Raw genomic sequence first — 13,227 nt, forward strand, 5'->3', positions numbered from 1 at the left:
TAATTCTAAATTGTATTAAGTCTCCCATTTGAGTAATTCATGTAGAGAGCATTATCTCTTAATTCTAGCCCACACAGTCATGATGGGCACACATTTTATTAAGAAAAGTTGTAAATGCTTCTAGTATATAATATTTACACCCTTAGAAGCTTCACAGGTAGCTTTAGCCCAGCTTGAATCCATTCCTCATTTCAAGTGACATTCAAATATATGTCCAATGTACAGAATATGATAGACAGCTCAATACCCTTTGTGCTGTACAATCTAAAATATAATTATATCACAACAGAGTTGTGATAAAAGAGATAGTTTTAAACTAAGTATTTTCCATATTCATACAGGAAATGTAAAAATAAAGAACGAATAGATTCTCAGCTGAAGCTCCTATGTGATCTCTCAGACACTAAAATGTGAGAAGTACATGCAAATGCTGGTTATCAGTAGTGGTAGACTTGAAGAAATTGAAAATTGTTTTATTTGAAAAAACAGAAGTCTGCCTGAAATTAATTGTATTGATTGAAATGAAGTACCATTTACCTTAAGGAGTAGACAATCTTGGCCTAATAAATATACTTCAGGATTTCTCACTACGATCAGAATGATGCAAAGATTTCCCTCTGCAAATTGACAACAGTTCTCCACTCCCCATCCACTCCACCAGCTCCTCTTCCTCCCCACCCCCCTCCTTTGTCTTTTTTTTTTTTTTTTTTAAGGAATGTAGTACATGAACCACATATTTTATGCTACCAAAAAAAAAAAAAAAAAGCTTTTTCCTTATGTGATTTCCAGTTCATTTAGATACTGTTCTAGTAAGCAGTAAAAATGTCCTTGGAAGTTTTATTTTTTATTTTTTTTTTATTAGCAATTCCTGTCACAATAAGCTTAGAACAACTTCCCAGAGTGACACCTAGAGATGATTTCATTTATAGGTAGCTGCTAGCTTTCTGTCAGTCTTTTGAGTACTTACTTCATTCACCAAGCCAGGTTACTTCCATTCTTCAATATGCTTTCTTTAGATTTGTTTTGAATTGCTAGGAAAAATCAGAAAATAAATTTACAAAAAATAGGACAGAATGTTTTGAGCTTCATCATAGCTTGGTGAAGATGGAGCTTAGTGAATTTATTTTTATAAAAAAATAAATTATTATATATCAGATTCAAACAATGTGATTTTCCTGCTCAGAAGTGGTCCAGGTTTGCAATACTCAAGCACGAGGACAACATTCCTAATATAAACCATGTAATTCATACATTATATTCACTCTAATCCATTACTAAATTTTTGAAGTTCCAGAATACGAGAGCGTTACTTGTACTTTATACTGCATCTTATTGCATGTTAAAGCCTTGGGGCATTGTAATTGATCATAATAATTCACTTGAAACTCAGCTTTCCTTTCAAAACTAGCTGGCCTATTAGTAAACTTATGTAAGAAAATATATAAAGTTCAAAAATGGAAATACAAAGTTTTTACTTTTGCATGGTAATATAAAAAATAGCACAATTAGTATAATAGGCTGAAAACCAGGAGTATCTTCAGAGACTAAGGATGTATTATATATTAAAATTATGTATGGCTGCAGATGGTAACTCAACAGTCTTTTACATTGGGTATCAGTAACCTGAGGCTGACCCTGAGGATACATCTGTTAAAGACACCTGCCTTCAACTTCAGAGGGGTGACAGCTCAGGAAAATTTTTATCTTACTCATTGGATATACTAACCATTGTAAATTATCTACTCAGATATAGATTGTGAGCCATTTGCAGCTCTCTTTTTGCAATCTGCACCTAACTGCAGCACAGAGATTAATGAATGTTAAATTTTCCTTACTAAAAGCACAGTGTGTTTAAGTTTTAATTGCTGTATATAATGTAAAAATGTACTTAGTTGTTTTACATGTGTCACATGCCAAGAGAATCATGGTACGCAGAAGAAAGGCAAAACTAGTCTGGCAGATGTTTGCTCCATCTCACTGCAGTACCATCTCCCCAGGCATTGCCTGAGGCAACTATCAGCAGTAGAGCCCAGTGCAAACATCAAAAACGAGAAAATCACAAATGCAAAAATTAGTGGTCACAGCCACTTTCTTCACTTCAGACAGACTGACTAAGCAAATTGACTGAGCAAACCTGACTTACATTACCTGTTTGTTTTGCTCTGACCCAGTGATTACAATTCAATGTTCAAAGGAATGTTGATCAAAATGAAGTAAAAACTTTTTTTTTTTTTGGCCACAAATATGTATTTGATCCACAAATTGGCTTTTTATTGGCTTTTTTTTTTTTTTTTTTTTTTTTTAAGATGATAATGTAGATTTCAGATATTCTATATTAAGTACCAGGGCCCATTTTCATGCCCTTAATTTTTCTAAATAGCATGCCTCTACCAAGCTTTGGTATAGCAACACTGGTTTCACCACCAACGCAAACATTCAACTGTTATTTACTGGAGAGTCCTAAACATCTGTAAGAACATTATAAATTCAGGTCAGTGGCTACCTACAGAAATGTGGTTTAATTTTCAGGTTTCTAAATTATACCAGCTATTACTCTTTACTTAATGTTTTCTTTTTACAGTAATTTGTAGACTTCCCTGACTCTGTAGCTTGCATTGTGCATTTTTTTTAAGCTATGTAGAAAGTTCCCTATTATTATGGCCCACAGAGTGATAGCCTGAAAAGCAGAAATGGTTATGAATAAGAATATGAAAAGCAGAAAGTTATGAATATATAGGCATATTTAAAATATATTTCAATATATATTTTAAATATATTGAAATATTTAAAATATTTTAAATATATTGAAATATTTAAAATATATATTTTTTAAATAACTTTTTTCTTTCTTATAGTTTGCATAAACAGAGGGTGTCTAAAACTTTGGATTAGAAGTAATAAAAAACATCAGAAAAATTCTTATGACAGCACGAATCTAGTTGTCCACAAGCTGCAAGGATGGAGAAGGAAATGGATTTATCTTTTAATTAATAATATTTTCAATTAAATAAAAAGTTATTGACATTGCATCCCATTTTATACTGTTCAGCAATTATTTGCTAGTAGCTTCACTTTGTTGTTCAGAGAACACGTGAATTAATGAAATTAATTACACTTTTATGTTGTCTTTTAATTCTCCCCAGTGCACCACTATTGCTGTCCTAACTCCAACCCCCCACCCTACCACAGCTCCCCCCAGTGACACTCCTACCACTCAAGAGATGCCAAAGTTGTGAGTAATTTGCATATGCACACTGATTATCTAAAAGGTTGCAGCTCAACAGAATATATAATAGTTGACACTTACCTGCCTAGTTATCATGGGAAAGCTCATTTCCTCTGCACAGGTGCTGAAGGTCATGGAATTGGCAAAATATCACAGATTTCTTCACACTAGTGAGATATGGTTGACAGTGGGTCGTTGGTTTAAAAGTTATAATTAGCACATAGAAGGTCTTAACCACATAATCTCCATGTTTGTTTTTTTTTTTTTTAAGTCAATTAAAAAATAATTTTTCTTTTCCCAAACTTGCACGAACCAAGTTCTACCGCATCGATTTAACAGAATTTGTACTTTATGTATTTAAATGAGATGTACTAATTTCATTGTCAGACAGGACTTCATATCAATCAAGATAAAGTTTCTCTGGAAGTAAGGAAAGGTTTCAGAAATTAGTCTTCAAATATCCAGTAGTCTTCTAACAGAACAACTCAGCAATCCTCTCATTATGTCTATGCTACCTTGTCTGTAGAAAGGAAGAATGCTATAAGCTTAGTATGAAGAACTCAAAAAAATATATATTTTTTCAGACATTCCCAAATGGCGACTCTAAAGAAAAGATCCACCTGATAATTAAGTTCATCCCCAGTCTTTTGAAATGCTAGCAGAAATCAAGTAATACAATACTAAATGTAATATGTAAATGAACTGGTAATCTACTCAACCCCAAATTGCAGGCTCCCTTAGGTACAATGTTAGAAACAGATGGTCATCTTTTCACCTCCAAAGAAAATGAAATGTTGATCACCTACCATCTGCCTACTAATGATTAGCAGCAATAGGACTGTTTGTCTGAATACACTCAAGGAGAAGTGCATCTTGGACAACTTTGAGGACTCTGATGATCTTAGTTAATCTACTAAGTGAAATGTATTCCAAGGTCTTCATTTCTTCTGTCAAATTATGAATCTTTCCTAATAGCCTAACTGAAAGAGCATATATACTAAAATATTACCCTTTCTGTAAATAGGTGCATGTAACCCTGTAGCCACAATTTCATAGTTTTTGCTTCCTGGGAAATAAAAAGGATGTAAAAGTGAAACCTGAACAGCTCTGTAACAGTCCATGAAGTAAAAGAACCTGTTGATTTCAAAGATCATAACTGAAAACTAAAAGTTCAGCATTATGGGCAAAGACAGTAGCTGACCCTTAATCAGTCATACATTTGATGTGGGAAGGCTTGTCCCCTTCCTGGCTGTTTTTGTTTCTTTGGAGCAAGCCCTTCTTTCAGCAGCTGCAGCAAGGTTTTTATAGAACATAAAAGAAGCCATCTAGAGCAGTGCAACTTTAAGTAGGAAAAAAAAAAATCCTCAGTGGAAAATTTAAGACTGTTTGAAAACAAAGGTACTTGTACTCTCTGTCTCTGTAAAGAGTAAGGCCTTTGCTCTGATTTTCCTTTTCAGTTCGGCAACTTTCAGACTGCCTGAGTTGAACAAAGACCAAAAAGTCACGTCTGTGAATGTACAGGAAAGGCTTCATTTCTTCACTTCTGAGGTTTGGCTAGTAGTGCTGCAAGTAACATCCTCTGGTCCTCTCAAGATGCTCCTACTTAACTGTCTTGACTTTCTTCACACTGAGTGGCCAGATCTATCCAAGTCCTCATCATGTCCCTTGCCCTGCCAAAGGCTCCATCAAGCCCAAAAGTGCCACAGCCAGGCTATGGCAGACAAGTGTTTTTCCTCTTGGCTCTCTTTCTAGGCCATAGCTTACAATGTAGCACATACAAATAAGTAAATTGTCTAGTTCTACTATCTGTCATACATTACTCCTATAGAAATCCAAGGATTCTCTCCCTGTGTGAAACACTGTAGTGTCCTACTGTAAGGGAATTGTCCTGGACAGCAACATTGATACCTTTGATTGCTAGTGTTTCTATTTGCATGCCATAAGCTTGTAAGAAAAAAAAATATCCCCATACATTTTTAATTCTTTCTTCACAGTATCTTATTTCAGAATTGTATCTGCAATAAAATGCTTCCCACAAAAACAAGGTAGCAGTTTCTCAAGAGACTGAACCATTGCAAACCATTCCTTCTCCTGTCTTGGATACAGAAAGTGATTAATTTTCCTGACTTACACCTTAGAGGATGTATTATTTCTTCCTCATTCTCTGGTACACAGCTGCCATCAAGCAGTTTCTGAGGTATCTGTGGATACAGCAGAAGGCCTTTTTGAGTTAGAAGCCCTTTGTCTGTTTCGTTTGACCTTAGATTTTCTGTCTTTTAGTCACAGACATTGCTGCAGTTTCAATGCTCAATACAAGAGCTTGGTAACATCTCAGAGATCATAAGAATAACACAAGCAACTTCTCCTGTGATAAAAATTCAGCAGCTCAGTAATGCATCTGTTTTGACTGAATGTGAATTTACAGCATTATTTCTGGTGGTGTATTAGAAGCCTCGTCATTATCTCATCACTATCACTGTATCTTTTATTTTCCAGCAACAAATAAACAGATTTATTCAACAGTCACTCTTTTAGTGAGGTTGAGCCATATTCCAAAAAAGGCGCAAGAAGTCCTCAAGGCCTAGTACAAGGGCTTACTCGGTTACACTTTTTTTGGATTTAACTAATCAAACACACAAATTTTCTCCAACAAAGCCATTCTCCTACCTGAAGTAAAGCTGGCACTTAGGCAGCTCTCCACATTTTAAGAGTATCAGTACTGAATCAGAGTTATCCTGAGTTGGAAGGAACCCACAAGGATCACTGAGTGTAACTCCTGACTCCACAAAAATTGACCACCCAGAAACTGAACCACGTGACAGAGCCTTGCCCAAATGCTTCTTTAACTCTGACAGACTTTGGGCCATGATCACTTTCCTGGGGAGCCTGTTTCACCCTCTCAGTGCAGAACCTTTCCCTAACCCCCAGCCTGACCCTCCCCTGTCCCAGCTCCATGCCGTTCCCTCAGGCCCAGTCACTGCCACCAGAGAGCAGAGCTCAGCGCCTGCCCCTCCGCTCCCCTCATGAGGGAGCTGCAGGCCGCCATGAGGCCTCCCCTCAGTCCCCTCTTCTCAGGGCTAAACAATCCAAATGAGTTCAGCCACACTGCATTAGTCTTGCTCTCTAAACCCTTCACCATCTTCATACCCCTCCTTTAGGTGTTTTCTTAGAAGTTTTATGTCTGTCTTATACTCTGGTGCCCAAAATTGCACACGATACTGGAAATGAGGCCTCACCAGTGCAGAGCCGGACAACCCCTTCCCTCAGCCAGCTGGCAGTGCTGTGCCTGAGGCACCCCAGGTACATTTGGCCCTTTTGGCTGCCAGGCACACTGCTGGCTCATGTTCAATTTGCTGTCAAACAGAACCCCAGATCCCTTTCCATGTGGCTGCTCTCATTCCCCAGTCTGAACATGAAAATAGGGTTGCCCTGTCCCAGATATGTCCCAGGACTGCAGAATCCACCACTTGCTCTTGTTGAACCTCATGCAGCTAGTGATTGCCCAGCTCTTTAATTTGTCAAATTTTCTCTGCAAGGCCTAATTACACTCAAGGGAGTGTAAAGCTCCTCCCAGTTTAGCATTGTCTGGAACCTCAGTATACCTCCAGGTTCTGCATCCAAGTTACTTATGAAAACAGTAAAGAGAACTGGCCTTTAAAATGGAGCCTTGTGTAGTGACAGGTTACTGGCATTGGACTGGTTATGGACATCAGGTTTGTGACCAGTCACTGTTGCCTTTTTAGTCCTGTTTGTTTCTCATACTCTCTGAACTCTTCCTCATGAGCCTTATTATCCAATTTGAAGTGGTACATTCAAGTATTTTCCTTTGTTCAGTTTAGGATACATTTTGATATTTTCCATCTTTTATTGCAGAAGGAATATTTCTCTCCAACCTCTCCATATTCAATTTTTTATATTCCTTGGGGGACTGGCTCTCAGCAACTTTAGGATGGAAACCTTCCCAAAGACAGACAGACAGGATTTGTCTTCAGGCTGCTTTTGGAGGACCATACACTTCTCAATGCATTTCTTAGTAGTGGGATTTCAGGTTTAAGTTACCATACTGGTAACCTATCCCAACAAATACATTCCTGATCATGATTTCAGCCCATTGAAGTTAGTCTTCCATTATTTTACCTAAAGATTTGTAGTCACATTGCACAGTCACATATAAATAAGCTTCTAGAGTCTTTCCATGCAGAAAGACAGTATAATGTGAGTAAAGAGAGAGCACAGTTGCCTAACAGGTTTCTCCAAAGCACCAAAAACATGATCTTTGCAGAAGGAAGTATACAATTTACACAATATTTGCAATATATAAAATTAGCAACTCACAAAAATAATAACCAAACGTCATGTGTGTGACTCATCACTAAACTATATACAGGTAGAAAATTGAGTTAATTGGGATGCCTAGAGAAAGAATAATGAAGAAAAGAATGAACCTTTGCTGATTTGTTTCTGACCTCAACAGTTTTCCATGAAGTAATATGAGATACCATCTTAGACCACACATATTCAGTCCACAAAACACTGAACAGACCATTTAATAGAAACTCTGGCTAGTTCATTATACTTCATATTAATAAGAAAATTTCAAGCATTTTATTACAAAAATACACAGTAGAGAAAATCCTGTTAGGTGATTGTTGTGTCCACCAATACAATCATTATTGATGAGCCAGTCATTTCAATTTTGACTATGGAATTGCAGGTAATATTCAAGCAAATGTATACCTTCAGACAAAAGGAATAAATCTATTTATGGCTTCTTACCAGTTCCATGCAGGTGGTCTCTGAAACTGACTAATCAAGTTTTTACTATCTAGAGACAAATAGTAACATCTAAATACCTAATGCAAGAAGCAAAAATATAATGAAATAATAAGCTGTACTATAAAAAAGCAATAGTTTAATTAGTTTAATATAATTTTATCACAAACTAGTCATAATAAATTTCAAAGGAATAGAGGCCACATTCGACTTTCCTCTTTATCAATCATTGCTTTGTATGTTTACATTTTTATGGAACATCTGCCCTTTCACATACTTATTGAAGGACATACCAAAAGATATGTATATCTCTCACCAACCTGAATTTTAAAAGAGGCTATTAACCCACAAGCATGGTTATTTTATAGTTTTTCCCCCACGTCTTGGTTACATGATCGAAAAACCTGACCTTTTCCTTCTACTTCATTTTAACCTGTATAAGCTCATCTTACTCTGTAAGTGCAAGAAATGGCTGGCGTGCACTACATTTAGTAATACTTTTGCATAAAATTTCAAATGTTGTGGGCTGCAAGCTTTTTTTTTTTTTTTTTCCCAGAACAAAATATTATAATAAAACTGCTTTTAATGGAGAAGTCCTAGTGTTGTTTAGCTTAGGAGGTTTAAAGAAGCAAGGTTTATAAGGAGCATTAAAATATTTTATTAGACTCAGCAAGGTTGTTACAAAAAGATGGTAAATTTTTGGTACACAACCACTCTTTCAAGACAGATAGGCAAGCAACAGTTTTCATAGTAATTAAAATTATTCATTACTTTCTTTACTATAAAATTGCCTTCTATTTCCAGTATGAATTTGCTGGTATTTAGTCTCTGGCAGCCCTTTTCCTCTCTAGACTACTTGAAGTTTTATCATTTCCAGTCAAACACCTGCCAAACGTGATCCAGCCAACCAAAAACTATTACTTAGAGGAGCAAAAATGCAATGAGATTTTCATACTGTGCTTTAAGCAATACTAGATATTTCTACGGCTTTGGATCAAGCATCCTCACTATCCTTTCCTTTTATGTGCATTTAATGACATTCTGCATACAAGTCTCTTATTACCAAAATGTACCAAAGAAGGCAAATAGTATCAAGTGTTACTTGATTCCTTTTTCATTTTTGGCTAGACTATTCAGATTCACGTTTTAATATCCAATCCATTGGAAATAGTTTCCCCTTAAACTGATGCCAAAAAAATAAAAAATACCAAACAATTCAGGATAATTATAGCCATCATCATCATTTGAAAAATTTTTATGTATACACGCATTTGGTCAGACAGTAAAGAAAAGGTTCAGACACTGCCAAGTCAAAATTGACAGGAAAACACATGAGTATCACTCATTTCATCACAGGCCATCAATAAATTGTAAATGTAAAACTACTGGGTATACTTTTATTTCTTTACTTTGTTAATCTATAGATTGCAAGTGTTGATTTAATACTGTTTTGTTAAGAAACAAGAACATGTTGACTGCAGTTATAATTTTCACGAGTTATTGCTTTTTTTGGTTAGAAGACAGTACAGCCAGCAAAAGTCAAGGTTCTCTAAATAGAATACTGATGTGAGAGAGAGTAGTAAATAATTCCCCAAACCAAAAGTAGTCTCAAATTGATACCTCAAGACACTCATTTGTATATGTACAGAAAGATGGACTTCAAAACGCATCTCTAGAGACCAACAACATGGAAAATATCTAAATATCCCAGGACCCACCCAACCATCTTTGCTGAGATGAATAAATTTTCACAAGAGTGCTGCATGATTTAATATTGCAAAATTAGGCAAATGGAGTGCATTGCCCCAGATGAGTTCCTCATTTCCTCAGGGCTCTACTTTGAGCTTTAATGCTTACTTGCTCCTGAATGCCACAGAGGGGAATACAAAATTTGTTTATTAAACATTGGGTTCTTCATAACAGAAGTCTTTTTCTCCTTAATACCTAACTGTATTATTGACCAGTATGCAATGTCAAAATAATGATTCTGCACCAGGTTCAGTGTTACGTCTTCCCAGCAATTACACCATCACAATGAACAGTCTTGTGGCATGAACGCTCCCTCAGCTCTGCCAGCAAACAGGTGGCAGATAAGATAAATACAGCCTGGTGAACATGAGGCTTTTAAAAATTATTATTATTAAAGAGAACCTCAATAAATATCCCTAACACTCATAGAAACCTTGTGCCTTTTTTGTTTCTCAGTTTTATTTTGTACACTCCAAACTCCTTTTATTTTGCACTGCTTCAAACTAAGGTAGGATTTATTTATTTTTTTATGTGCACAGTGAAATAACTCAAACTCCAAAAGGTGGGAGGGTGAGAGGAAATGTAACACAATGTGGGAAAAGACACCTACGGTTTTGTTCATCTGCATACACAGCATGCGTACCCAGTTCTATCATCCTCCTATGAAGCAGTGAGTTAACCCTGAGGCAGCCATCACTTGTCTACTTTGTCAGTCAAATAAATGAGGTAATAGCAAGTGAACCGGCTGGAGCATATAAGCAGTGTAATGCATGAATCAATCATTTGAAATACTGCACTGCAGTGAGAAAATACAAACCAGACAGCTAGAATCAGCATTCTCTCTCCCTTTTGTCAAGTAGCACCAATGTTACAGTAAAACTGGAGATGCACAGAACATATTGATAGGCACAGAGGTTCAAGACCCAGCGTAGGCTCGCTATTAAGATCACCACAACAGACATCACTTTTTTTGTTTGTTCTGTTACTTTGAAGTCTGCAGAGACAGACAACACACTGTAGCTGGTAAATAACAACACAACAGAAGATAGCTGGCTTTACACCTGCACCTTGAGTCCCCGTTATTCTGTCCCTGATAAACACTTGAAATTAATTCATTTTGAAATTCTCTTCCCTTCCAAATGACTTCTGCAGCAAACAGCAGAAAAAGGAACACTTAAAAAAATAAAAATCTAGTAAGTTTAAGAACAGCTGTTCACAGGTATGATCTAGACCTCCAGTACTCCTTAGAGTAACGCTTCACACACAGACCGTGCCATTTCCTTCAAGCCTGCTGGAAGCATGGAACAAAGTGACAGGTTGGCGATGTAACAGCTTCTACCCAAAGGAAGACAGATGAACTGAACAAAAAATAATGCTTACTATTTACAGCTAACGATTTTAATATATTGTCTTAAACCAAGAAGCAAGTCGTCTGAAGGCTTAAGCATACAGAACACACCAAAATCTTTATAATGACCCTATTAGAAAAACAAGCATCTTCATCTGCATTTCACAGTAAACACTACGACTGACATCTTTGATATGAGACTGATTTATGCACATCTGTAGCCGTGTTACCACGTCAGGTCTTATCTCCTACGTATTTAACTTTTGGTGTCTTTTTGGTGTTTTTATTGTTGTTGTTGTTTTGATGCTGAGTTGCATCTCTGATTCCACAGTCCCATTTAATCTTGGCTTTTCTGTAACAATTTTTTATTCTTTTGCAGAAAGATAAACTTTTGCAATCACTGTAAAGACACTAAGAAATGAAATCTTAATGAACAATAACGATTACACAAGATGTCTCAGTCAGACTATGTCAAGGTGACTTTATGAGCACAGAAACACTGGCTGTATTTGACATTTGTAACATCAAAATTCATTTCACAACTGATTTTGAATCAGCTTACAACAAGAACTTAGAAGTAAATACTCCAGTCTATTTTTGTTGTAAGTCTCTTACAGTAAGCAGTGCTTCTGCGATTTGACATTAGGTTAAGATATATGCCCAAAAGAGATGATGTTCTTGTGCATACACATAAGTCATCATCTGTCATCTCAGAGGTAGGCTCTATCTGCATTGTCATCAAGTATCTTTTCCCATCAACTTTAAGGAATTTACTTACTGAATGCACAACTTTTATTTGTGATTATATAAATTAATGTATTTCCTGAAAGTTAAGTTACCGTGCTGTTTATGATGTATGCTTAAGTGAAAGGTTTACAAACCTTTTTTAAAAAATATAGATTATAAATTTAAAAAAATGTATATATATAGAATAATTTTATAAGAAAAAAAAATATATGGATATAAGTTTAAAAAAATAGAACTTATCCATCTCTCAAAAATACTTATAACATTATGAAGCATAAACTGCCATTCTGAAGAGGACAAAACTGAGCAAAGTAGAAAAAATAATTAAATGGCAATGTTTAGCTGAAGGAATTGCCCATTTTCCTAGGTAGACATCTGAATTAGTAATTATATGTATGAGGGAGAAGTGAGTGTAATATAAAAAAATGTTTTTCTATCACAAATACTTCACAAATAGAATTGCCTTAGAGAATTTTAGACACAAAATAAACCAAGATCTCTAATTTATCTTGAAAATATATTGCTGACATCAGTTGATGTGTTTTTTCATTCTGTAGAAGTTGACAGCTCTTTGGCTTCTTCAGAATTATGTTTGGAAAATCAAGCAGATACAATGGAATATATAAGAAAAGCACTTGTGTGTGACTGCTGAACCTTTGTTCAGCAGGACCATAGGAGGAGAGAGAGTAACAAGGGAGTCAATGTAGGGGGAAAGGGATGGCTGAAAAATCAGCAGCAGCTGAATTAAAAGCCTCAAAAAAATATCAGAGGATAACAAAAATATTAGCCAAGAAACATTAATAAAAATAATAAATTTAACAGCTATTTGATCAAAAACGTTTTTTTTTATATATTTTACACGAATTTTAAAGTGCAACCATTTCAGTGTAAACATGATAGAAACAAAACTCAATGAATTGAAGCAGATAAAAAAAGAAATATAAAAACCATAGTATAGAAATAACTGAATGTGTACTACTATGTAATATGAAATAATTAATATAGAATAACTGAAAACATAGATCTGTAAAATATGTTGAAAACAAGACAGAATAAATATGTCTGTATTGAAATTAAGTCCCAAGTTAAGCTTCTTTGATGTTGGAAGTGCACCTATTCCACATTATGCTTTTGACTAGCTACTTGAACTTCTACCACAAAGGTAGGTACAAGTCCACAATTTTATTACATGCCATGCAACAACAGGGCTGTGGAATTCATCTTGCGGGCTTCTGAACCCTACTGAAGAATTTAACCTTAATGATCAATGTCACCAGTTTCCATGGGACAGCTACACCATGTCAAGCATTTTACAGAATTCCTTTGAAGCATATGGGGTCTCCAATTCCAAGTTAGTAAGAAAAGCTCAGTAAATAAAAGCATT

Source organism: Anas acuta, chromosome 6, assembly GCF_963932015.1.
Source record: "Anas acuta chromosome 6, bAnaAcu1.1, whole genome shotgun sequence".
NCBI lineage: Eukaryota > Metazoa > Chordata > Aves > Anseriformes > Anatidae > Anas > Anas acuta.